The sequence below is a fragment of the Mustela putorius genome, unplaced genomic scaffold, assembly GCF_011764305.1.
Source record: "Mustela putorius furo isolate JIRA1106 unplaced genomic scaffold, ASM1176430v1.1 tig00000174_pilon_pilon_pilon, whole genome shotgun sequence".
NCBI lineage: Eukaryota > Metazoa > Chordata > Mammalia > Carnivora > Mustelidae > Mustela > Mustela putorius.
Window position 1 is genome coordinate 23,980,639 of NW_025421304.1, and position 26,891 is coordinate 24,007,529.

Sequence of the window (26,891 nt, forward strand, 5' to 3'; positions counted from 1 at the left end):
TGAAGTACGAGAACAATAAGAAGACATGTGATGGTGTTTTGTCCTAGGACCCAGGTTTTCCTGAAATTAAACAGTGATCTCATTTTTAGGCTTTTTGAGACACTTGAGTACCTTAACAGGAAAATGTTTAATTAACTTATTTTTAAAATATTCTGCTTTTGGAGGTACCTGAGTGGCTCAGTCAGTTGAGCACCCAGCTCTTTTCTACTCAGGTCATGATCTCATGGATTGTGGGATCAAGTCATGAGTCGGGCTCTGCACTTAGTGGGGGGTCTGCTTGGGGATTGTCTCCCTTTGCCCCTCTCCCAACTTGATATCTCTCTCTCTCTCTCAAATAAATAAACCTTTTTGAAAAATTCTGCTTCTCTTTTGAAATTCAAATCTTCTAGGCTGTTGAATAAGCCCAAAGCATAGATGTGTATAAATAACTTGCAACTCTTTCTCATTGCAATTTAACCACATGTTCTAAATTACCTCTTGAAGGAGCTTGAGTTTCTGTTATCTGAGCCCCAGAATACTAATTAATTTGCACTAACATAACGTAGGTACTCATTTAGCATTTGAAAACAATTGAATGAATGAATAAAACCCCCAAAGAGTACTAATTAATTTGCACTGACACAAAGTACCTACTCCTTTAGCATTTGAAAAGAACTGAATGAATGAAGTAAAGGGTTAATATGCTGAAACTTATGCTGTTTGTATGAGTCGAAAGGAGTACAGCTTTAGAAAACGGGCATGGCAAGAAGGATATTTCAGATGAAAGTCATCCTATCAGTCAAGTAAGAGAGAAGACAGATGTAGGCCATGGTGGAAAGAGGCAGTTTAAGTGGAGAGTGAGATCGGATAAAAAGATGATAGGAGGGCGCCTGGGTGGCTCAGTAGGTTAAGCCACTGCCTTTGGCTCGGGTCTTGATCTCGGGGTCCTGGGATCAAGTCCCGCATCGGGCTCTCTGCTCAGCAGGGAGCCTGCTTCCCTCTATCTCCCTCTCTGCCTGCCTCTCCATCTGCTTGTGAACTCTCTCTGTCAAATAAATAAATAAAGTCTTAAAAAAAAAAAAGATGATAGGACACAAGAATAGGTAAGTTGCTGGGGTTTTTTGTTGTTGTTGTTTGTTTGATTGTTTGAGAAGGAATTATATTTAAGAGAAAAGGGAAAGCAAATCACAGTTGAGAGACTTGGGAATGATGGGGTCAAAGCTGTAGTTTAGGGCATTTTGAAACCTTTGTCTAGCATGGTAACTTGAACAGAGAGTATGGACACCAAAACGAGTTAAGATAGCCTGCTTCCCTTCCTCTCTCTCTCTGCCTGCCTCTCTGCCTACTTGTGATCTCTGTCTGTCAAGTAAATAAATTTAAAAAAAATCTTAAAAAAAAAAAAAGATTCTCTTTGAATTGAATAGTTCAGTTATAACTAACTCAGAACTGCTCTGAGCTAACAATAAGAAGTTAGATGGATGAATCTCTTTAGAAGAAGGACTCTGAAATTTGGCGACTGAAGATGGAGAGAGAGAGAAACAGTAGATCTGTAGAGGATTCCAGGGTCTTGTGGACAATTTGTCAGTCCACAGAGGAAGTCAAAGCAAATGCTCTTTTTGAAGAAATGCAGGTATATTGTGAGATCCGTTTTAGACACATCAAGTTTGAACTGTCACAGTGGAGGTGACTGAGAGGCAGCAGGAACCCATAAATGATGTTTGATAAGAGGTTGTTAAAATATAAAATGACAACTAAAATTCTAAGTACTGAATAAATTAGACAGACATTAGTTATTCCATTATTTCCCAAGATAATGTAAACCTAGTACCTTTTTACAGCATGTGTTTCTGAACTTCAGAAATATATACATGTTTTATTTAGGTTTATTTTTACTGAAATATGACATCAAATCCAAAATTTCCCTCACTGTAATAATGTTATTCACTATTGAAATGGTAAAGAGCAATACTTTTACTGTATGGGCTAAATTTGTGTGTCTGGAGGTAGATTTTTCTAGAAGGGTTCTCTAAAAATATTTGTCAGATGAGTGAACAGAAGATTAGAACTCTAAGAGTGGGGAGACTGGTATCAATTATGTAATCCAGAGTCTAATGCATAGCCAGTCTTTAGGAAATGCCCACAGTTAGATATGTTCCTCCATCAAACTCGGTCTTAGACTGAGGGCCAGACTAAAGGCCAGACTACGACTAATAAGTGCCCTGACTAGTTAATAATTTGGCATCTGGTAGGAAAACACACATAAACAAACACAGGCACATATAAACACTTATTCTCTATTTATAGAATGTCACCTGTTTCAGAATGTTTGTAATTCATTCATCTTTTTCAACCTTCTCTCCCCAAATTCCCTTTGCCCAAGAATATTATTGAGCGGGCGCCTGGGTGGCTCAGTGGGTTAAGCTCTGCCTTCGGCTCAGGTCATGATCCCAGGGTCCTGGGATCGAGGCCTGCATCGGGCTCTCTGCTCAGCAGGGAGTCTGCTTCTCCCTCTCTCTGCCTGCCTCTCTGCCTACTTGTGATCTCTCTCTATTTCAAATAAATAAATAAAATATTTAAAAAAAAAGAATATTATTGAGTAAGGCATCATTTAAAAAAAAAAAAAAGATTACCAACAAAGGAAGATGAAGGAGGGAATTGTCATCCTACAGTTTACAAGAATTTACTTGAAAACCCTTTGAGCCACATCTATCTTCTCTGTATATCCCTCTTCTAAGCCACTGTGTATCCCTAAATATTCTCTTCCAGGAGTTAGCCTTCTCACTCCTGACCCCTCATCAGGAAATTCCCCACGTCCACCCATCCTTCTCACTTGCAGAACAAGTTAACTCTGTCCTCATTTCTATCACCAAAATTGCCTGCTTCCACTCACAACATAAAAGTCTTCAAGTGTAACAATGACCAACACCCAGAAGATAATGATTTTATGATCAGCAAAGCAAAGAACCATTAGCTGTCAGGGTCTGCTTGTCTTAAAATAGAATGAAAATTAAAAGTGACAAATAACTGTTTTTCTCTTGACTAATATTCAAAATATTTCAAAGGATCAATTGACACTATATATCAGATTTATTCCAACAGTGCTTTATTTGCCCTACTAGCCCATCTCTCAGTCACACTATAGGTTCAGTTAATAGGCAATTCTGAATTGCAGAACATGTGATTGAGGAGCCAAATAGAAGTCAAATAGAAGCAATGTTGTTCTGATTCCAGAGTTTTTAATAGCATGTACTTATTTTAATGCTTTTAACTTATCTTCTGTATCGCAAGCATTATTTTAATGTTTTGAACTTATCTTCTGCATCACAGCAACTGTATAAAATATAACTGGCTTTACCAAATAGGTAGCAACCTACCTCCACGAAATGATGAACTCTCATCAAATTAAGAAAAGCCACACATCCATTTCAAAATCTCAAAGCACAATATCATCTTAAAAAAATATTTTCTTGGAGGGGGGCATGTGGGTAGTGCAGTCAGTTGAGCATCTGATTCTTGTTCTAGGTTCTGGTCATGATCTTGGGGTCATGGAATGGAGCCCTACATCAGGCTCCACACTCAGCATGGAGTCTACTTGTGTTTCTCTCTCCCTCTCCCTCTGCTCCCCTCGCCTTAGGATAAGTAAATAAATCTTAAAATAAATATATTTTCTTGGAAAATATGAGCTTCTAACAGTTGGCATCATCCTTTTTTTCCCCCTTTCTTTCTGTCACATACAGTTATTTGCAAAAAATGCAGAAAGATGTGCTTGTATCCACTAGTTAGGCTAATAGATGAGGAAGTGAGTTTATCATTGTGAGAATATAGAGGTTTAAGATTTTAAAAATTGGTTATATATTAATCTCAGAACCAGGAGTACTTCTTATCTGGAGATGCTGGAGAGGGACATGAATCTTTTTTATGTGGCACTGTGTTCATTCTTTCCTTCAACTCTCACCTATAAAGGATCTATACTATGTCAGGTATTGACTAGTCAATGGAGAATAGTTTAGATTCAAGACTACAGCATTAACTCTGATCTGAATTTCCACCATGCCAGCATGCCTTGCAGATTTCAGACTTGTCAACCCCTATAATGAGAGGAGCTAATTGTTTAAAATATAGGTCCCTGTCTGTAGAATATTTATACCCTATTGGTTCTGTTTCTCTGGAAAAACCTGACCTATATAATGACTCTGTACATGCTTCTCCATTTTGTGATAATATTCTCACCACCAGGACCCTCTATATACTCCCACATGTCCAACTCCTATTCATCTTCAGGTCTCTCTTTCAAAGCCACTTCCTTCAGGAAGCATCCTGAGACCATCAAGACGGCAACAGTTGTCTTCCATCGGTGTCCCAGAGTAGCCTATTTAATTCTTAACCCTACTTAAATCTTTATGATGTGACACATAACTACTACAGGTTTTAAGGCAAATATGTCCTTTGTAATTTTCACAAATACCTTGAGCAGAGTAGATCCTCACTATATTTGTCATGAGAAAATGACTTAATTAATGAATAAATCAAATGAGCAAATAAAAGGAGAAGTAAATGGCAAGATAAGAAATACAGACAAAAATATCACAAAGGAAACAGATTCTGCCAGAGTATTAGTGGACTGAATTTGTAACAGGCGATCAGAAACATGATCACAGGTAGCTGTGAGGTGGGAAAGTACTGATAGGGCAGACAGAAATTCTCATTATTGTTGTTACCTAATGCCCACTGTGTCCTTGGTACCTGTGGGTACTGTTCAGCACTTACCCAGCTATTAGGTAACAGAAGAAGGATCTAGCCAGTTACAAGTCCCAGTGCCTGTGCTAATAATGACTTCATAAATCCTTTCTGGCCCCCTAAAAGATACAGATTTTTTTTTAAGATTTTATTTATTTGAGAGAGAGAAAGAGAAATAAGACAGAGCATGAGAGGAGAGAGGTCAGCAGAAGAAGCAGACTCCCCACTGAGCCAGGAGCCCAATGCAGGACTTGATCCTGGGACTCCAGGATCACCACCAGAGCTGAAGGCAGTTGCTCAACCAACTGAGCCACCCAGGCACCCAAAGATATAGATTCTTAAGGAAGGCCTGGACCCCACATTCCCGTTGTCTCCAGTAGTAACTTCTGAGTGTTTGTTTTTTTCTTTCATGTGTTAACTTAGGCTTTAAGTTGGCAGTTTTCTTACCCCATCAATTTTCCAGCAATAAAACTTGCCCTTAATTCTATAACCATTACCATCCATTATAATCATATACATCTGAGCTTACCTAAACAAACCACAGCACTCAGAATATAAGGAGTTGTTCTCAGGTAATTTGAAGGGGAAAATGTCTGTTTATCAGGAAATTTTTATCAGTGTGAAATGGACTAAAAGAGGATGTTATTTAGCATGAAGTCATGTTGAACATCCCTGAAAGATTTTTGAAAGTAATCAAGAACATTCCATCTGTGCCCACTGATTCATAATAGCTATAAGGTCCCCCTTCCAAAGAAAAGAAATTTTGAATTTAAAATATGTTTCTGTGACACATACCATTCTAAAAGATTTGTGGCCATCAGGTTAACTCAAAATAGGGAGAACCATGCCTAGTTTAAAATTTCGTCATTAAAAGAGATTTAAAAATTGCATGCCTTTTTGAGGAAATGAGAAATGCTGTCAAGAAATATTGTTTGTGAGAATGACTTTATAGATGCATCTTATATGTAATAGAATGTACCTTGATTATCATTTTGAATGCAAAAAATGAAACCTATGTTATAATTTATCTTTATCACTTTACTAAATTTACCTAAATATGCAGCCTACTGATCAAATATTTAAATGTATACAGCCAGAACTCTAAAAAAAATTAAAAGGAAGTAAAGGTGAAAACTGATCTCAAGATAGTAGAGTTTTGGGTACCTGGGTGGCTCAGTCAGTTGAAGGTCTGATTCTGGTCAGGTCAGGTCATGATCTCATGATTTGTGGGATCAAGCTCTACATTGTGCTCCTCATTTAGCCAGGAGTCTGTGTGAAAGACGCCCTCCCTCTGCCCCCACCCTCTAAAAATGAAAAAACAAAACAAAAATGTAAAGTTTTGTTAAAGCATAAAAGTAATGAAAATAATCACAAAGTAAATAAAACAAGTTTTAAAATATATGCAAAATTAAAATACAGAGCACTGATGTACAATATTAGTAACAAGTAAGACAACACATTCAAACTTTCATATATAAACATCTGCTCCCATCAATAAGACAAACGGTAACACCTAACTACAAGAGTGGCCAGGTGATTTGAGTAGAAAACAGAGAAGCAAAGAAATATAGAAGATGAAAAAGTACATCATTAAAAAGGAAAATTGTCTTAGTAGTCAAATAAATTAAATTTGAACAACAGATCCATATATACTTATCAAATTAGATAAGAAAAAAATGTTTCAGTTTTCAAGCTCATGTGTTGCAATGAGGTGAAGTCATACATTGCTGGTAGCACAAATTAGGTTTTAATGAATATTAATAAAATGATAGGTATCAGAATCCTTAAGTCATCATACCCTTTGACTTAATAGTCCTACTTCTCTGAATATGTTCTGGGGGATGATATTAGAGGTGCTGAATAACTGTGCATGTATGTCCATTATAAAACTTTTGTAACAGCAAGAAATTAGAATCAATTTAAAAAATCCATTATTAAGAGAATACTTATAAACATAAGGATTTATATTACAGCCCTCTTTAAGGGGGCTTTAATGATCTATTTAATGATCTACTAAATGGTCTTTTGTTCATTTACTGATCTTTAATGATCTATTCTTGATTATCTGAGGTTGACCTGGAGTAGAGTTGGAGAAAGGAACAATGAAAGCAGGTAGTCATACGTGTATGGGGAATTTTTCAGTCGGTGTTACTATATTATGCAACAAAATACCGAAAACAGTAGCCCCACTTTAGAGAAAGTTTTCTCCAAAGAGGTAAAAGAATGCTTAGTTCTAGTTTTTATCAAGCAGAGTTGATTTTTGTTTAACAAAACGAATCTGTTTGGCTTAAGTTGTAACTCAGCCCAAATTATTATGGTTTGAAAAACAAACCAAGTAACCAAAAGAGAGAGACAGAGGGAGAAAGAAAAAGAAAGATAGAAAGTAAACAAAGCAAGTAATTGCGTTACAAAATGCATTATTACTATCCCATTTGTTACCAATCATGCTTTTCTGATGAAAAATGCTCAGTGTGAGAGTTACCTGGACTGGAGCGAGAGTAGGGAAAGACGGATACTTGTTGCCATTTTTCCTTTCTGTTTTATTGAAATCTGGTGAGATGACGCTCTTGTAGCTGAACTGTGTGAACAGATGAAGAATGATTTCTGATATTGTAGTCCTCAGTGTTTTCCAGGATAGCCCTGAAATTAATAAATAGCATGCAAACAATAAATTATGTTTTTAAGCATTATCCAATGACAGGGAATCTTCTTACACACAGATAAAAAAGCTTAGTGCTGCAGCAATGCCTCTTTTTAAGTCCTTAATATTAATCATTTATGAAGATTCTGTTTCCCATGCTCATTGCCTTCTTCCCAGATTTCCACCCTCCCCCCTTCTGGAAGTTCTTGAATCCAATTCCTGGCTTTACTGATACACATTATTGTTTCTTTTCTCTCCTTTTTTTAAAATTTTTTATTTTTTATAAACATATATTTTTATCCCCAGGGGTACAGGTCTGTGAATCACCAGGTTTACACACTTCACAGCACTCACCAAAGCACATACCCTCCCCAATGTCCATAATCCCACCCCCTTCTCCCAAACCCCCTCCCCCCAGCAACCCTCAGTTTGTTTTATGAGATTAAGAGTCACTTATGGTTTGTCTCCCTCCCAATCCCATCTTCTTTCATTTATTCTACTCCTACCCACGTAGGCCCCCATGTTGCATCACCACTTCCTCATATCAGGGAGATCATATGATAGTTGTCTTTCTCTGCTTGACTTATTTCACTAAGCATGATACGCTCTAGTTCCATCCATGTTGTCGCAAATGGCAAGATTTCATTTCTTTTGATGGATTCATAGTATTCCATTGTGTATATATACCACATCTTCTTGATCCATTCATCTGTTGATGGACATCTAGGTTCTTTCCATAGTTTGGCTATTGTGGACATTGCTGCTATAAACATTCGGGTGCATGTGCCCCTTTGGATCACTACGTTTGTATCTTTAGGATAAATACCCAAAAGTGCAATTGCTGGGTTATAGGGCAGTTCTATTTTCAACATTTTGAGGAACCTCCATGCTGTTTTCCAGAGTGGCTGCACCAGCTTGCATTCCCACCAACAGTGTAGGAGGGTTCCCCTTTCTCCACATCCTCGCCAGCATCTGTCATTTACTGACTTGTTTATTTTAGCCATTCTGACTGGTGTGAGGTGATATCTCATTGTGGTTTTGATTTGTATTTCCCTGATGCCGAGTGATATGGAGCACTTTTTCATGTGTCTGTTGGACATCTGGATGTCTTCTTTGCAGAAATGTCTGTTCATGTCCTCTGCCCATTTCTTGATTGGATTATTTGTTCTTTGAGTGTTGAGTTTGCTAAGTTCTTTATAGATTCTGGACACTAGTCCTTTATCTGGTATGTCGTTTGCAAATATCTTCTCCCATTCTGTCAGTTGTCTTTTGATTTTGTTAACTGTTTCCTTTGCTGTGCAAAAGCTTTTGATCTTGATGAAATCCCAATAGTTCATTTTTGCCCTTGCTTCCCTTGCCTTTGGCGTTGTTCCTAGGAAGATGTTGCTGCGGCTGAGGTCGAAGAGGTTGCTGCTTGTGTTCTACTCAAGGATTTTGATGGATTCCTTTCTCACATTGAGGTCCTTCATCCATTTTGAGTCTATTTTTGTGTGTGGTGTAAGGAAATGGTCCAATTTCATTTTTCTGCATGTGGCTGTCCAATTTTTCCAGTACCATTTATTGAAGAGGCTGTCTTTTTTCCATTGGACATTCTTTCCTGCTTTGTCGAAGATTAGTTGACTGTAGAGTTGAGGGTCTATTTCTGGGCTCTCTCTTCTGTTCCATTGATCTATGTGTCTGTTTTTGTGCCAGTACCATGCTGTCTTGATGATGACAGCTTTGTAATAGAGCTTGAAGTCCGGAATTGTGATGCCACCAACGTTGGCTTTATTTTTCAATATCCATTTGGCTATTCGAGGTCTTTTCTGGTTCCATATAAATTTTAGAATTATTTGTTCCGTTTCTTTGAAAAAGATGGATGGTACTTTGATAGGAATTGCATTAAATGTGTAGATTGCTTTAGGTAGCATAGACATTTTCACAATATTTATTCTTCCAATCCAGGAGCATGGAACATTTTTCCATTTCTTTGTGTCTTCCTCAATTTCTTTCATGAGTACTTTATAGTTTTCTGAGTATAGATTCTGTGTCTCTTTGGTTAGGTTTATTCCTAGGTATCTTATGGTTTTGGATGCAATTGTAAATGGGATTGACTCCTTAATATCTCTTTCTTCTGTCTTGCTGTTGGTGTAGAGAAATGCAACTGATTTCTGTGCATTGATTTTATATCCTGACACTTTACTGAATTCCTGTATAAGTTCTAGCAGTTTTGGAGTGGAGTCTTTTGGGTTTTCCACATATAGTATCATATCATCTGCGAAGAGTGATAATTTGACTTCTTCTTTGCCGATTTGGATGCCTTTAATTTCCTTTTGTTGTCTGATTGCTGAGGCTAGGACCTCTAGTACGATGTTGAATAGCAGTGGTGATAATGGACATCCCTGCCGTGTTCTTGACCTTAGCGGAAAAGCTTTCAGTTTTTCTCCATTGAGAATGATATTTGCGGTGGGTTTTTCATAGATGGCTTTGATGATATTGAGGTATGTCCCCTCTGTCCCTACACTTTGAAGAGTTTTGATCAGGAAGGGATGCTGTACTTTGTCAAATGCTTTTTCAGCATCTATTGAGAGCATCATATGGTTCTTGTTCTTTCTTTTATTGATGTGTTGTATCACATTGACTGATTTGCGGATGTTGAATCAAACTTGCAGCCCTGGAATAAATCCCACTTGGTCGTGGTGAATAATCCTTTTAATGTACTGTGGAATCCTATTGGCTAGTATTTTGTTGAGTATTTTCACATCTGTGTTCATCAAGGATATTGGTCTATAGCTCTCTTTTTTGATGGGATCCTTGTCTGGTTTTGGGATCATGGTGATGCTGGCCTCATAAAATGAGTTTGGAACTTTTCCTTCCATTTCTATTTTTTGGAACAGTTTCAGGAGAATAGGAATTAGTTCTTCTTTAAATGTTTGGTAGAATTCCCCCGGGAAGCCGTCTGGCCCTGGGCTTTTGTTTTTTTGGAGATTTTTAATGACTGTTTCAATCTCCTTACTGGTTATGGGTCTGTTCAGGCTTTCTACTTCTTCCTGGTTCAGTTGTGGTAGTTTATATGTTTCTAGGATTGCATCCATTTCTTCCAGATTGTCAAATTTATTGGCGTAGAGTTGCTCATAGTATGTTCTTATAATAGTTTCTATTTCTTTGGTGTTAGTTGTGATCTCTCCTCTTTCATTCATGATTTTATTTATTTGGGTCCTTTCTCTTTTCTTTTTGATAAGTCGGGCCAGGGGTTTATCAATTTTATTAATTCTTTCAAAGAACCAGCTCCTAGTTTCGTTTATTTGCTCTATTGTTTTTTTTTTTTTTTTTTTTTTTTGGTTTCTATTTCATTGATTTCTGCTCTGATCTTTATGATTTCTCTTCTCCTGCTGGGCTTAGGGTTTCTTTCTTGTTCTTTCTCCAGCTCCTTTAGGTGTAGGGTTAGGTTGTGTACCTGAGACCTTTCTTGTTTCTTGAGAAAGGCTTGTACCCCTATATATTTTCCTCTCAGGACTGCCTTTGTTGTGTCCCACAGATTTTGAACAATTGTATTTTCATTGTCATTTGTTTCCATGATTTTTTTCAATTCCTCTTTAATTTCCCGGTTGACCCATTCATTCTTTAGAAGGATGCTGTTTAGTCTCCATGTATGTGGGTTCTTTTCAAACTTCCTTTTGTGGTTGAGTTCTAGCTTTATAGCATTGTGGTCTGAAAATATGCAGGGAATGAATCCAATCTTTTGATACTGGTTGAGACCTGATTTAGGACCGAGGATGTGATCTATTCTGGAGAATGTTCCATGTGCACTAGAGAAGAATGTGTATTCTGTTCCTTTGGGATGAAATGTTCTGAATATATCCGTGATGTCCATCTGGTCCAGTGTGTCGTTTAAGGCCTTTATTTCCTTGCTGATCTTTTGCTTGGATGATCTGTCCATTTCAGTGAGGGGAGTGTTAAAGTCCCCTACTATTATTGTATTATTGTTGATGTGTTTCTTTGATTTTGTTATTAATTGGTTTATATAGTTGGCTGCTCCCACGTTGGGAACATAGATATTTAAAATTGTTAAATCTTATTGTTGGACAGACCCTTTGAGTATGATATAGTGTCCTTCCTCATCTCTTATTATAGTCTTTGGCTTAAAATCTAATTGATATGATATAAGGATTGCCACTCCTGCTTTCTTCTGATGTCCATTAGCATGGTAAATTCTTTTCCACCCCCTCACTTTAAATCGGGAGGTGTCGTCGGGCTTATGAGTTTCTTGGAGGCAACATATAGATGGGTTTTGTTTTTTTATCCATTCTGATACCCTGTGTCTTTTGACAGGGGCATTTAGCCCATTAACAATCAGGGTAACTATTGAGAGATATGAATTTAGTGCCATTGTATTGCCTGTAAGGTGACTGTTACTGTATATGGTCTCTGTTCCTTTCTGATCTACCACTTATAGGCTCTCTCTTTGCTTAGAGGACCCCTTTCAATATTTCCTGTAGAGCTGGTTTGGTGTTTGCAAATTCTTTCAGTTGTTGTTTGTCTTGGAAGCTTTTAATCTCTCCTTCTATTTTCAATGATAGCCTAGCTGGATATAGTATTCTTGGCTGCATGTTTTTCTCGTTTAGTGCTCTGAAAATATCATGCCAGCTCTTTCTGGCCTGCCAGGTCTCTGTGGATAAGTCAGCTGCCAATCTAATATTTTTACCATTGTATGTTACAGACTTCTTTTCCCGGGCTGCTTTCAGGATTTTCTCTTTGTCACTGAGACTTGTAAATTTTACTATTAGGTGACGGGGTGTGGGCCTATTCTTATTGATTTTGAGGGGCGTTCTCTGAACCTCCTAAATTTTGATGCTCGTTCCCTTTGCCATATTGGGGAAATTCTCCCCAATAATTCTCTCCAGTATACCTTCTGCTCCCCTCTCTCTTTCTTCTTCTTCTGGAATCCCAATTATTCTAATTTTGTTTCGTCTTATGGTGTCACTTATCTCTTGAATTCTCCCCTCGGGTCCAGTAGCTGTTTGTCCCTCTTTTGCTCAGCTTCTTTATTCTCTGTCATTTGGTCTTCTATATCACTAATTCTTTCTTCTGCCTCATTTGTCCTAGCAGTGAGAGCCTCCATTTTTTATTGTACCTCATTAATAGCTTTTTTTAATTTCACCTTGGTTAGATTTTAGTTCTTTTATTTCTCCAGAAAGGGCTTTTATATCTCTCGAGAGGGTTTCTCTAATATCTTCCATGCCTTTTTCGAGCCCGGCTAGAACCTTGAGAATTGTCATTCTGAACTCTAGATCTGACATATTACCAATGTCTGTATTGATTAGGTCCCTAGCCTTCGGTACTGCCTCTTGTTCTTTTTTTTGTGTTGAATTTTTCCGTCTTGTCATTTTGTCCAGATAAGAGTATATGAAGGAGCAAGTAAAATACTAAAAGGGTGGCAACAACCCCAGGAAAATATGCTTTAACCAAATTAGAAGAGATCCCAAATCGTGAGGGTGGAGAAAGGGGATAAAAAGAGGTTCAAAAAGGAAGATAGAAAAAAAAAAAAAAGAAAAAAAAAATAAAGAAAAAGAATTAAAAAAAAGAAAACAAATAAGAAAAATATAAAAAAGAAAAAAATATATATATTGTATAAACTAGTTAAAAAACGTTAAAAAAGAAAAAGGTAAAAGTTAAAAAAAATTTACCAGAAGGTGAGAAAAAAATCAAAAAAATGAAAAAGAAAAAAATTAAATTAACTTCAAGACTAAAAAAAAATCACAGTGAAAAAGCCATGAGATCCGTGCTTTGCATTCTCCTCCTCTGGAATTCTGCTGCTCTCCTTGGTATTGAGACCGCACTGCTTGGTAGGTGAACTTGGTCTTGGCTGGATTTCTTGTTGATCTTCTGGGGGAGGGGCCTGTTGTAGTGATTCTCAAGTGTCTTTGCCCCAGGCGGAATTGCACCGCCCTAACCCGGGGCCAGGGTGAGTAATCCACTCGGGTTTGCTTTCAGGAGCTTTTGTTCCCTGAGCGCTTTCTGTAGAGTTCCGGAGGACGGGAATACAAATGGCGGCCTCCTGGTCTCCGGCCTGGAGGAGCCGAGAGCCCAGGGCCCCACTCCTCAGTGTGCCCTCAGAGAACAGCGCCCAATTACTCCCATCTGCCTGACCTCCGGCCGCCCTCTGAGCTCACCGAGCCTGCGACCGGTTCAAGGTAACCCCGAGCTGTGAGCTTACTGTCGGCTCTGTCTCTGTAGCCGGTTTTCCCGTTCCAATACCCGCAAGCTCTGCGACACTCAGACACCCCCGATCCTTCTGTGACCCTGCGGGACCTGAGGCCACGCTGACCCCGCGTGGGCTTCGCCCCGGTTTAGCCTCTGGAGCAATGTCCCTCAGCGGAACAGACTTTTAAAAGTCCTGATTTTGTGCACCGTTGTTCCGCCGCTTGCCGGGAGCCAGCCCCTCCCCGCGGGGTCTATCTTCCCATTGCTTTGGATTCACTTCTCTGCCGGTCCTACCTTTCAGAAAGTAGTTGTTTTTCTGTTTCCAGAATTGCTGTTCTTCTTCTCTTCGATCTGCCAATGGATTTTCAGGCGTTTGCAATCTTTAGATAAGCTATCTAGCTGATCTCCAGCTAGCTGAAGTAGTCTCAGCCTGCTACTTCTCTGCCATCTTGACTCCTCCTCCTATTGTTTCTTTTTAAAAGTTAACTAATATTCTTCTTATATACTTACTGTACTCTTCCCTTGCTATTTGAAATTCAGACTAATGTTCTATAATTACCATCTTGAGTTGAAAGTTTGTCATTAATTTTTTATTTCTCCTTCCTAGTTCACATTTAAGGCTATATATTTCCCTCTAGAAATTGCAGTAGCTGCAGTATGCAAATTTTATTATGTGATATTTTCTTGTGATTGAAAAAATTCTAATTTTCATTTATGTATTTCTTTATACTTCCAAAAATACACTTTTCTAAAAATATTCTCTTATTGATTTCTAATTTCCTGCTTATTAAGACATTCTCTGCAGCTTAGTATTTTTTTTTAAATTTTTGTAGGTTTATAAAAGAAATATATTCATGCATTATTTGTTTCAGCATCTTATTGGATTCAGCTTTAATTAGTCATTTTAAGACATGGCAATTTGATATGAGTTTTCTGTAAAAATGGATTTGCCAATTTCTCTTCATAATTGTGAAAGTTTTTCTCTATTTATTTTGATCAAATGTTAGAGGGGAATATATGTTAACTGTCAGTATTTTTATTGCAGGTTTTTTTTTTTTACCTTTATCATAAGCCATATCTTTGAAATAACTATTTCTATAAATTCTAAACAGGAAATACTGGGATAAATTCAGATACATGTAGATCTCCAATTACATGACCTCAGCTACATGTATTTGCTTAGAAAGTAAGCTCATAAGTTCAGAATACTTGTTTTTTCTCTTTTGGTGGAATGCAATCTCCAGTCCTGTGGTTCTTTACATTCCTGAGTGTGAACCCGAGGTTTGAAACTAAATAAGGATAGAACAGTGATTGTAAAGACACAGATAGAAAACTTAAGTCACATCAATTTTACATTCCATGTCAAATTGTTCTGTGAACCTTGGAGAGCTCTGTCTGGGAAGTATTTCTTTGAGTGCATTTCCCCTCTTCATTAAAAAAAAGACATTAATGTACTCGAATACTATCAATCCATTACTTTTTTCACTTTATGCATTATTAAATTTCTTTTATTTTTTATGGGATTGATTTCATATAAAATGTTCAATGAAAGGCATTTTCATTGTCTGCATTTCTTTGCTAGCCAGTATCATTAACATGACACTGCATACCTATTACTGAGAATAATTTTGTGGTATAGAGTAGGGGCTGTAAAAAAGAGAAAGCAATGTGGTATGTGACAAACGTGTTAGGTACAACACTGGTGTTCATGTTCCTGTTTGTTGTGTACGCTGACTCTCTTGCCAAGAATATTGTTTCTTCTTCAGGTCTGTAATTATGAACTCTAAACTCTCTTGAAGAGAAAGTGGTGTCTTTTGTGGAAGCCTCTGGCATCCCATGTTCTAGATGAGTTTCTAAAAAACAAGGCTTTTTCCCACCCCATTTATTGTTCCTTCTACCTATCTGCTCATAGATTTATCACTCTGGCTGCCATTCACCAACTTTTGTAATATTTTATCCATTGTTGCTTTGTGTTTGGAATAGGCCAAGTTCACATCACAACCTCTTAGGTTGTGGAGCTCTTAGGAGAAAATTTGCACCATAAAATATTTTGTGGGGGAGCAAACAAGCAATTTACAAAAAGACATATGCAGTGGCCTGTGTGTACTTTTGTGTGTTCATTTGTATGTGTGTGTGTGCACTCACATCTATGTTTTGGCAAAGGAGGAAAGGATATAAAACACAGTCACACAAAATCCCTAGAAGATATAATCATGTGGAATGTTTATCTTTTTACTATCTATAATTTCTATGAGACCAATATGTTACTTTTATGAGGAGAAAAAATAAACATGAAAAATATAGGAATATATTTCTTTTGTCTTTTGGTCACTGTTTCAAACTAAAATTGCAATGGTGCTTTTGAAAGAAGAAATGTAATTTGTTTGGGGTTTTATTACTGGTACAAATTAGAAAAAGAAAGAATTATGGTCTGAGGATACAGAGGAAAATTAAATTATATACCTTGGTAGGAGTATGGTAAGTTTTAAGTCCAGACTTGGAGAAAGGTAAAAGGACTATATTTCCATCAGTTACATAGGAAGCAGCTAAAATCCAGAGTGAGAGGAGTGATGGCAAGGTCAGAAGACCCCAGTAAGTTCTGTTGTGTTTGTTCCAAAAGGAGGAAACTTGGGTGTGGCCAGAGTTCTAGCTAGTGAGTTGAAGATTCCTTCTTTTGGTTGAAATTGAAGTTGAATCCCCACTCCGTGCCAGGCATTCTTCTAAGGAGCAGGGATTTAGTGGAAAAACAAGCAGGAAAAGCAAGCCCTGTCTCATGGAAATTATCTTCCCGTGGGATGATAAATGCCATAGGAGGGTATGGAGGACGGAGCATGCAAGGCAGTGGGATTCCAGGGTGCTGCAAAGCAAGGGCTAAATGTCATGTTCCAGGATATGTGCCCTCCTGCTGAGGCTGACCCTGAGTTTGGCTCTGGAAGGTGGACGTCTCTGGCTCCCCATAAAATATTAGGGGTGGTGAGTAAAACCAAAGTATAAAAGGTTGTGGTGCAGCAATCTGTGCTTCTCTGGTTCCTTATACCCACCTTGAGGAGACAGATTTGTCAGCCCCTGACTGATGGCTTTAGCTGCTCTGAGTGCCCGAGGAAGACATACCCAGTTCTGCTATGTGGGCTCCCGCTTTGTGCGGCAGCTTGTTTTTAATATCCTTGATAAAATAACCTGAAAGCTAACCCAATATTCCAACGACTGTGTACCCATGACATACGAGAAAACATTAAACAAGCACCACTCTGCTGGGTGCAGGAACTAACCTGCATCATCACGAAATGCCACAGGTATCAGAGCATCCATTTTCAATCTAAACAGGAAGCTGTAGTCAGCCTCACTATATGTGGGATTCATGCCTTTACTCACTCACACAATGAAAAATCGTATCCAGAGTGCAGATTTAAAGTCTTAGTAGATTCTTATGAATTTTCAAAGAAAGTTTAAATAATGCCTCATATTTTTAATTTGTGAGCGAATAGGGTAATACTCACTTCAGAGAAATATGGTAAAGGATTAAAATGAGAAAATGTAGATTTATTAGTAGACTCATCATTTTTATTATTCCCAAGATTATTCCAATTTATTAAAAATATATATGCCCTTAAAAATATAGCTTGTCAGTTCTCTACTATATCTCCATAGAGTGTAGATATTTTAGGTTAAATTGTCATTCATAAGGAAATATTGAGGAAACTTAAACTCTTTCTGTACCATACCACAAATGTGTCACGCATGTGCTCACACCTGTAAGTGTACCTTTGTTTCACATCCGGGCACTCAAAACCAAACCCAAAACCAAAACTACAGAACAAAAACCCACCATGTGCATCTCATTACTTCAGTGCTACATGAAAGGATTTAGTGATTCTGGTTAACAGATCCAAATAGACCCGGGTAAGATGGGTTGACATTCAAATTCCAGCCCGATTTTCAACTTTTTAATAAATGCAAAAAAATGATTTGGTCTATTTCTGTTCTCCAAATGGATTCAAAAATCATTCCTGTGAGAAATGTTACTGAAATATATTTGAAAGTCCCTAATGCCATTAATATAACCTAACTTACCACTAATAGAATGTAGGCTCCTTTAATAAAAATGGAAGTACTATGGACAATTACTCTAGCAATGATCCCAGCAAGAAAGATATTTAATTATGTTAACAAAGGATATTCATTTTCCCTTGTTCCTCTTTTTTCAAACTGTTTCACCATTTTCTTTACAAAAGTCATCGGTCTCCTCTTGCCCTGCCTTGAAAATCATTATTATCAACTGCTATAGGTCAGCTTGGTGGGATCCACTCAGCTATTCTTATGCTCTGATTTCTCTTTCATAGCCTAGAGAACTGACCTTTATTGAATTTTAATTTTAGCTAAAACTTATCCTGCTTTCCGCAGCCCAAAAAACGAAATCTCTAAGTGAGCGAGTCAGAACAGCAGTCCCTGTTGCAGTTTTGTACTGTTCAAAGCCATCAAAGAAAATCAACCACTGTCTGGGAGCAATACGATGTTCATTGTGAGTCGTTATCTATGTATTCTTAACTTGAAAATGTCAGTCCCTTTGTATCCATTCAGTGTCTTCTGTCAGGGCCATGAATGATCAGCAGGTGCCAATGAGGAATTGCAGAGCTGAAAAGTGGAAATATATAGATATAGATAGATAGAGATAGAGATATAAATACAGATAGATAGTTTCTGTTTTGTTTTGCTTTGTTTGAGATTTGACCCCACCACTCTTGTGGAAGGAGAAATAAGACTTATGGGCTTTCAGAGCAGGTGCTACAATAGAAGGCTTTCTGAGAGGTGTTTACATGCTTATCATCAGCTTAGTTTTGCCTAAATACCAAACCATCCTTGTGTAAAAGGAACCAAGGAGCAACCGAGTTCCAAAGGCACCGGTAAGAATAGTCACACTCCTCCACATGCATGTGTACAGAATGGATGAACCTCGATGCAGACAAGAGCAGAGGTTAAGTTGAATGTGGCATTTTCCACAAGGTATAAATTCCCATTGTGAACCCAAAGACCAACTAAGAAAGCAAAGAACTGATAAGTCATAATAGGAGATTATGTCTACGTCTCAGGAAACTATTCCTGGGCCTGAGAATTTAAACTGCCGGCAGTGATGAAGTCAAAAAGATTATAAGAGCATCCCTTTTCTCACAAGAGCATTAGTGTTTAAATTCTCAAGAAGAAATGACTGTTTATGTCAACATTCCTACATACACATTTTGCCCCTGAGATCATTTTGACAAAAAACATGCACCATGGTCAAATCCTGAAGAAATGTTTCTTATTATATCCCCTCTATTAGAGAGTTACTATGTGTATTATCTTATTAAAGACTAGAAGAAGCCCTATGGCTTATTTATCTCCTTAGCTTTGTTTAAGCAGCATTTCCTAAACTTAATTATCCACAGAACACTATCTTCCAGGAATACCTATTAATGAAATTTATCCTATGAAGTTTATCCTTCTGGTGTTTACATTCTAACGAAATTAAGGAGAGGGACTAGCTGACTTGGAAAGACCCATCCAGCTCTTAATTCCAGGACCTCTGTTCTCAGGGATGTGTATTCCTCCAACCCTTCCCACTGCTAACCAGCTTCAATTTTCTTTCATATTCAAGAATAGAAGCTCTTCTACTTATGACTTTAGTCTTTTCTGCTTTAATGAAAAACCATTCCTCTTTTCTGGCTCCTCTGAATTTTTAGAGCCATTCTGGAGGCAGCACCTTTACCAGAAACAACACTTTAATTAGTTAGAAGACCACAAATATCACCTGTTAGGGTTCTCTAAACTTTCTTTGATTCTTCCTCAAAAGATCTATACTTCCACCGTGGTATTATTCTACTTTTCTTATTATAGATATAGAGCCAAGGGCTTTGAATATTATAACAAAAAGGACAAAGAATTGAAGACATAATAAACTTATGGTTGAAAAAGTCAAAGAATTGATATGACTCCTGAATAACCTTCCAAATCATAACTGTGTCAGACGTAGGTTCTTTCCCATTTTCCTTTCTGTAACCTCTGACCTTATCCCACATGGTGGTCCAGCTTTCATTCACTCGTTCCCAGCATTTCCAGCCAGTAAGAGATAAGTTAGACAGCAGCAGCACTATAGTTCAGGCTATGGAGTTGGAGGGCCATGTGAGATGGGACTTGACATATAATAATAAAACCTGGACCCATGTTGCAACTCACCAAACATTCCCAAGATTTCTAAGCTTTTTGCATGTTACTAATTCTGGCCCATCAATGTGATTAAAACTGATATGTGTGACTTGGGAGATATGACAGCAAAATGTCATGCACAAATCTCTAGCATCTTTCTTCCTTTGCTGTTATGACTCAAGATTCAGCTCTCAGACTGTACAAGTCCTGTCAGACTTGATCTCGGAAAGACTGCATGGAGCAGAGCCTTCTATTCACCTATGTAGGGCTGGTAGGATGAGTGAGAAATATCTGTTGAGTTAACCCCTCCTGGCTAGAGTTACTTCTTATCACAGCCTGGTCTGATGTTACATTCCTCACTATATACATCCTTCATTGGTTAAGAATTATAGCCAGCTCCATGGTGAGAAGGAACAGGAGAGAGATCTTAGGAGACATTAAGTGCCATGGAGAAAGGGGCTAATTTATTTTTTAAGTATACACAGGAAACAGTTTCTAGTGCCCATTTCTAAATAGGCTTTCAGCTATTCTCAGTAGACCCATTACAGATTCATGAAGTCTCATACTAAGGAATCCTCAAGATTGTATTACAGATTCCTCACCTTGAGGCTTCACCTGACCATCAAAGTCAACATTTTAGTGCCCAGAGTGGCTCAAATGAAGGAAGCAACACCCCCTTTCCCTTAAATAATTCAGTCATAGCAAGCCCTATTTCAGTCATACTATCTTTATATAGAATCACACCACTAAATAGAAATGAAATCCTAAAAATACATGTTCTGATTTCTCAATAGGAAATTTGCTAAGCCAATTTCTAATCGCTTTATGATTTTACTTGCTATAGCCATGTTCTAATATAGTCTTCCCTAAGAAAAGATAACAAAGACCAAATACATATATTTTATCTAAGTTGTAGCTAATAATGACACAAAAAATAAATTTTGACTTTTATTCCATCTTCCACTATTAAACACTTAAAGTAAATTTGTTCTATTAGGAAGTGTAAAAATTGTTTAAAATTATACAGAGTACATTAGCTTACACTAGCCATTCTATTACTATGACTAAGCTCTTAAGGAGAAAGTAAAAATGCCTTGTCCCCTATTTTGACAAGAGCAAGTAGAGTATAGGTGAATCCAGAGGGGGGAGAAAAGACATATAAATAACAATCTTTCAAACTTCTGTTCACGAATATTGTTTTTTGTCATCACAATTGCACAATGAAATATGAAAGTTCAATTTCCTCTTCATTTCCTTTTAATAAAACTTCTGTTCATTTCATTTCTGAGAGAAGATTGAATCTAAATTACTTTGACTTCTCTTGGCCTAACTTTGGTGAATGCTACCAGACATGAAAACAGAGGCCTTTTCCAGCATCATCCATGGGAATAAAGAGGTCCAGCCTCTGTCTCTGAGTTCTGCTCTGGATCTTCCTCTCTTGCTATGTGGGTCTTCTTAGTGAACAGTGGCTGCACATTACATTGTAATCCTTGCTCCATTTCTTAATGAGGTCATTTACAGAAAAAGAAAATCTACAGAGGGCCCCATGGAGAATTTTTTTTTTTTTCCTGGTGATAGGAGAAAGCAGGGTTCTCTTTGGTGAGGTGGCATTTGAAGTCACATATGATGTTAAAAATACTGTATATGAAATCCATACTGTGGGTTGTATAATGTTCTCCAGAATTCTTATGTTGAAGTCTTTACCCCCATACCTCAGAACACAACCTTGTTTAGAATTAGGATCATTGCAGATGTGACCAGTTAAGTGAAGATGAGTTCATACTGGAGTAGGGTTGGTCCCTAATCCAATGTTGCTGTCCTTATAAAAAAGGGAAATTTAGACATAGAGACACACACATGAGGAAAATGTTGTGAGAAAAATGGAGTTATGCTACCACAAGAAACTGTCAGAAACTAAGAGACTGTCCTTGAACAGATCCTTCTCTAGCACCTACACAAGGAACATGGTCCTATCAACACCTTGATCTCAGACTCCAAACCTCTAAAGCAGAAAGATAATGAGTATCTGTTGTTTAAGCCATTCAGTTTATGGTATTTTCCTACAGCAGTCCTAGCAAATTAAGGCAACCCAGAATACCACCCCTAATTCATTAACTTTTAATTGTCTCTTATTGCCCAAGTAAACAAACAAGTTATTTGGCCTGGCTTTGAAAAGCTCTTATTACTTGGTCTCTGTGTACGTGCCCAACCTAACACTTATTTCACACAGTTTAACCTTTAAAATACCAATACTTTTTTCCCTAAAATTGTCCCCTTCTTCCACCTTAGGCCTTTGTTTTTTATTTGACAGAGAGAGATCACAAGCAGGCAGAGAGGCAGGCAGAGAGAGAGGAGGAAGCAGGCTCCCTGCTGAGCAGAGAGCCGGAAGGGGGGCTCCATCCTAGGACTATGAGATCATGACCCGAGCCGGAAGGCAGAGGCTTTAACCGACTGAGCCCACCTTAGGCCTTTGAATATGGAATTCCCTCTAAAAATGGTGGACAACATATAGTCTAACCTTCATACAATCCTTACTATATTCCAGCACCAGCATATTCAAGGGAGTGAACTAAATGGGCTCTGCCTCCTAAATTATTTAAGGATGATAATGAAAACACAAAGGGCATGTTCAGTGAAGAGTTATTGTGGTAGATGGTATTGGAGGTTTCAAGAACCTTCAAATCCTTATGGATTAAGGTAATAGAATAGTGAGATAGAAAGGTGGAGAGTAGTTATAGGAGAGTTCTAATTTGAAACAGCGACTTTGTAAATGATGCAGTTATTAGTAATGTCTCAGATATGACCAGGAGAATATGTCCCTGGGGTCGGAAATAGTAGGCTAATCTAAGAATGAGTTCAGGGACTCAGGAAAACAGGGTGTTGAGTAAATGCTTTTTGTGAATGTTGAATTTTCTACTAAGGAACAATGGTTGAGCACTATACTATATAGGGATCGAATGACTGAAATATTTAATGAATGAGAGGAAGCTAATTCAGAGATAGTGAGTAGAATGATCTGATTTTGTGTGTTTTAAAGGATTCCAGGTTGTAGGGAGGAGGGAAAGAAAGTGGTCTGGATCCAAAGTGAAAGACAAGGAGTATAGCACCACTTAAAGCCCCTGTGGGAATCATGGGGTGGAAGAAAATAATCGTTTCAAATTCTCCAAATACCAGAGAAAATACATAGGGCAGCTAGGTTGCAAAAGCACAATGAACAGATAACATTTACAGCAAAACTAGGAGTGACAGAGTCTCCACAGAAACACTAAAATTCAAGTAAGTGAGTTGATCCCCTGTGAACTTCCAAACCTGAACTCCCAGATTCTTGGACAGAACCACACACTCATTTTTTATTCAGTCAACTCTATTCTACCCACACCCCAACCTCATATACACTATCAGCTCTTTGACCATGCCAAAAACCACCCAGAACCTTGGAACTCAATCTTACTATATGCCTTTTCCCCCTCCAATATCTATTTTAACTTCGACATTTTCTGTGATTAAATTGATTTGGAAGAGAAAGTTTAAGGCACCGGGGAATGGAATTCAAGCAATGCCTCCAAGTTTAATTACATTTCGCTTATTAAAAGGAAACCAGATCAAAGGTAATGAACACTAAGGAGAGGACAAATCACTATCAAAGGTTGCATATCAGAGGAGAATCAGTTGAGAGCTGGTGTCAACATTATCAATAAGATGCATCCTTAGGTGCAAGAAGAGAGCTGATCCACAATAGAAATGACCAGAATGAAAGCGCCCCCAAAATCCCACATTCTGACTTCAGGGAAGGTTTTCAGCATATAAGATCTTCCCCCAGGATGACAAGGATCTTTTAAAGCCAACTTTTTTGGTACAGTTTAGGAAGCCATCAACAAAATGAAAAGGTAACGTATCGTATGGAAGAAAATATTTGCAAATTGTGTATCTAATAAAAGGTTAATAGCTAAAATATATAAAGAATTCATACAACTTAATAGCACAAAAACAAATCCAATTTAAAAATGGGAAGAAGATATGAATAGACATCTTTTCACCTTTTTAAAGTTTGTTTATTTGCTTGTTTGTTTGTTATTGTTGTTCTAATAATCTCTAAACCCAACATGGGGCTTCAACTCATGACCCTGAGATCATGAGTTGCATGTTCTTCCAACTAAGACAGCTAGGTGCCCCTGAATAGCTGTTATTTTTTAAAGACATACAGATGGCCAACAGGCACATGAAAAGATGCTCAACATCACTAATCTTCAGGGAAATGCAAATCAAAGCCACAAGGAGATCTCACCACATACCTGTTTAAATGGATATTATCAAAAAGACAAAGAATAACAAGTGTTGGCAGGGATGTGTTAAAAAAGGAACCTTCAGGGGCGCCTGGGTGGCTCAGTGGATTAAGCCACTGCCTTAGGCTCAGGTCATGATTTCAGTGTCCTGGGATGGAGCCCCTGCTCAGCGGGGAGCCTGCTTCCCTTTCTCTCTCTGCCTAGCTTTCTGCCTACTTGTGATCTTTCTCTTCAAATAAATAAATAAAATCTTTAAAAAAAAAAAAAAAAGGAACCTTCATGTACTGTTGGTGGGAATGTAAATTGTAGCCACTGTGGAAAACAGTGTTGAGGTTCTTCAAAAAACTGAAAATAAGGGGCGCCTGGGTGGCTCAGTGGGTTAGGCCGCTGCCTTCGGCTCAGGTCATGATCTCAGGGTTCTGGGATCAAGTCCCGCATCAGGCTCTCTGCTCGGCAGGGAGCCTGCTTCCTCCTCACTCTCTCTCTCTGCCTGCCTCTCTGCCTCCTTGTGATCCCTCTCTGTCAAATAAATAAATAAAATCTTTAAAAAAAAAAAAACTGAAAATAAAACTACAGTATTATCTAGAAATTCCATTACTAAGTATTTATTTGCAGAAAATGTAAACACTAATTCAAAAAGATATATCATCAAAGTATTCTTTAAATAGATAAGATATGGAAACAATGTCAGTGTACATCAAGGGATGAATGGATGAAACATGAGATACTTAAGGTACTTACTATAAGGGAGTCTGGATAGCTCACCTTGGTTGAACATGTACCTCTTGGGTTTGACTCCAGTCATGATCTCAGGATTGTGATATTGAGCCCTGAGAAGTCTGCTTGAGATTCTGTCTCTCTGTGTCTCTCCAACTGCTCATACTCTTTCTCTCTCAAATAATAAATCTTTTTTTTTTTAATGATGTGTGGGTGCCTGGGTTGCTCAGTCTGTTAAGCACATTTTGTCTTCAGCTCAAGTCATGATCTCAGGGTCTTGAGATTGAGCCCCGTAGTGGTATTTCTGCTCAGTGGGGAGACTGTTTCTCCTCCTCCCTCTGTCCTTTCCCGCCTGCTCATGCTCTCTGTCTCTCAAATAAATCAATACAATCTTAAAAATATATGAGGTGATATATATAGACAATGGGATATTGTTCAGCCATAAAAAATAAATCTTGTCATTTGTGACAACATAGATGAACCAAAGGGTATTATGCTAAGGGAAATAAGTCAGACAAAGAAAGACTAATACCATCTATTCTCACTTATATGTGGAATCTAAAACATGAAACAAATGAACAAACAAAACAAAATTCATAGATACAGAGAACAAAGCAGTGCTTGCTAGGAGAGAGAGGAGTTAGATGGGTAGGCAAAATGAGTGAATGGAGTCAAGAAGTACAAATTTCCAATTAAAAAATAAATAAGTTATGGGAATGTAATATACATGCTTGAAAACTGCCAAGAGAGTAAATCTTAAAAGTTCTCATCACTGGGGAAAAAAAAAAAAAATTAACTTTGTATGATGACAGATTGTAACTAGACTTATTGTGGTAATCATTTCATAGTGTATGAGAATAAATTATTATGTTTACTCCTGACATTATCATAAACTCCTGACATTATTATAATTGTACATGTCAATTATACCTCAATGAAATAATTAATTAATTCTCAGGAGAGAGTAGATGTTAAAAGATATTTGTTGACTGATGGAATGAATGATGAATTGGTGAATGAATGGATACAATATCCATCTAAAAATTCTGAAATAAAATATGAGGTTTGTCTCCAAAAGAAGAAAAAAATGCCCTTGTGTTTATAATCATACCTATATCTGTCTACCTGCCTATGTATCTATGTATCTGTCAATCGATGCCCTTGTGTTTATAATCATACCTATATCTGCCTATATGCCTATGTATCTATGTATGTATGTATCTATCCATCTATGTATCTATCTATCTATCTGTCTAGTATGGTGGGAAGGGCACAAACCATGAATAATATACTTTGAGATTTAGAACCTAATTTTCCCACTTCCTGGTTTTGGACAGGTTACTTATTTTCATAAGCCAACTTTTTTTTTAATTTCAATAAAATCAAAAGCACCTGTGAATTGCCATGAGGATCAAATTGGAGAATACAGATTGCTTTTCCGTGATTTAGGAATCCATAAATATTAGCTATTAGTAATAATATTACATACCCTGTTAGGTTGTATGTCTTTGTAACAATGAATCCATTTTTCAAACTATATTTTGTCTCATGGTTTGACTTGCATAAGGGTCCTCATGGAGAATATGGGAGAGAAAACAGTAAAATGAAAAATATTTCAGAAAACACAAGAGCAGAGGCCCCTGCAGCTTTGGCCCTTGACCCATCCTCACGGGCTCCGGGATTTGATGCCTGCTTCAGACTTTGCTGTAATTAGTACTGAAAGGGTCCCTAAGGCCTTGAAAAGGAGGCTTCTTCTTCCCCTGAATCCACATTTCCTGTGTGGCTGACTTCCCTGAATTTAGGCCGCTGGCCAAAGGAGGCAGATCTGGTGGGGCACATGCTTTTCTCAGGATGAAGTGAGCAGATGAAAAGAAGAGAGAAGGGGAATGAATGTCAAAGGACTTCTTAATGAGATCTCCCCTTGTTGTGAGCCCTCTGGGCTGAGGGATTAGTGTGCAGATCATTTGCTAATGAGCATGGCCATATCCATAGAATAACCTTTAAATGCTCAAAGAATGTAGAGTAATTCTACTGAGTTCTTTCCTTGGCTGGGTGTGCTGAGAAAGATTATCCATTTCCAAATACAAGTCCTGGAAAAGGCAGTGGTGGTACGCAATCCAAATTCTAGTAAACTAAGGCATACATCGTCTATAAATACTACAGGCCTCCAC